Source organism: Micromys minutus (assembly GCF_963924665.1).
Source record: "Micromys minutus genome assembly, chromosome: 19".
In the NCBI taxonomy this organism is placed as follows: Eukaryota; Metazoa; Chordata; class Mammalia; order Rodentia; family Muridae; genus Micromys; species Micromys minutus.
The window spans coordinates 34,971,622-34,972,877 of record NC_137954.1 but is presented as its reverse complement, the minus strand read 5'-3'; the positions used below and the strand labels follow the sequence as shown (position 1 = coordinate 34,972,877).

The 1,256-nt window shown below is 43.6% G+C and overlaps 1 pseudogene across 1 annotated transcript; it reads right to left on the bottom strand.

Moving 5' to 3' along the window:
* Positions 1 to 432: 432 nt before the first annotated feature.
* LOC308432966 (cytochrome b-c1 complex subunit 6, mitochondrial-like) lies at positions 433 to 906 on the bottom strand (annotated as a pseudogene). Its single transcript has one exon. The product of its transcript is annotated as a cytochrome b-c1 complex subunit 6, mitochondrial-like (transcript).
* Positions 907 to 1,256: the final 350 nt, after the last annotated feature.

The following is a 1,256-nucleotide window of genomic DNA, read 5'->3' as shown; positions in this document are numbered from 1 at the left end:
CCCCAGATTCTGCCCTAAAGGATATTTCCTCCTCGCAAGAACAATTTCTCATTTAAAAGAAAGGCTCCAGGGTGGACAAGGTGTAAGTTTCAGTAACTGCCTTTAGGAGAAACTGTTTAGCTCAATGGTGGTCAATCAGCCACGGGGCAGACAATCATGGTGAGAGGGGGAACTCTAAAGAAAAAGTAAGGAAGCCCACAGTGGTGGCCTGAAGGACACAGATCCCCTAAAGATTTAGACATTTGAATCCTGGACTCCAGTTTGGGGTGCTTTTTAGGGAGGTTGTGGGACCTTTGAAAGGGAGACCTTTGCAGTAGGAAGGTTCCTGGGGCTCTTATTAGATTGTTTATAGTCTAACCCCATATTTTAGTTTATTTTTTTTCTTTTTTTTTTTAAGTTTGTAGATCAGTTTATTAAGATGGAATCATCACTTCTAATTACACAGAAGAGAAGTTGCTTGCCAAAAATCCATGAGGTTCTCAAGAACTTACTACATCAAAAACAATTGTTCAAAACCTCAATAAAATAAAATAAAATAAAATCAAGGAATTGTTCCTGATTCCCAGTGTCAAGGCTGAGGCAAATGAATCTGCACATTTACTTCAAGCTTTTAAAGAGTTTGTGTGCCACACAGTGATCCCGTATGCGAAAAGTCAAAGAGCTCCTCTGTACAATCCTCTTATGTCTCTGACCGGGAAGACATGCGACTGTCAAACAGCTCCAGTCGTTCCCGGGCTTTCACACACTTCTCCAGCTTTTCACAGTGCTCTCTCACTGTTAGGGGGTCCACTAATTCTTCCTCTTCTTCTTCCTCTTTGGGGTCTCCAGATCCAGTGAGCATCTTTTGTTCGTCCTCTAGTGCCATGTCGGGAGTTGGCTTGGAAGTCAACACCAAGAGCGACAAGGAGAGATTAGTTTATTTTTTTCAATAGCTGTGACAAAATACTATGACCAGGACAACTTATAGAAGAAAATGTTTAATTTTTAGTTCACAGTGTAAAAGGGTTAGAGCCTATGACCATCATGATGACAAGCAAGGCAGCAGGCGGGCGGGTAGGCGGGCGGGCGGGTGGGCGGGCAGGCAGGCAGGCAAGGTGCTGAGGCAGTAACTGAGAGCTTACACCTAATCCCCAGGCATGGGGAAGAGAGAGCTAACTAGGATAGAATGGCTTTTGAAACCTCAAAACTCAGCCCAAGTAACTCACCTTTTCTATCAATGTGACACCTCTTGATCCTTCCCAAACAGTTCCATCAAC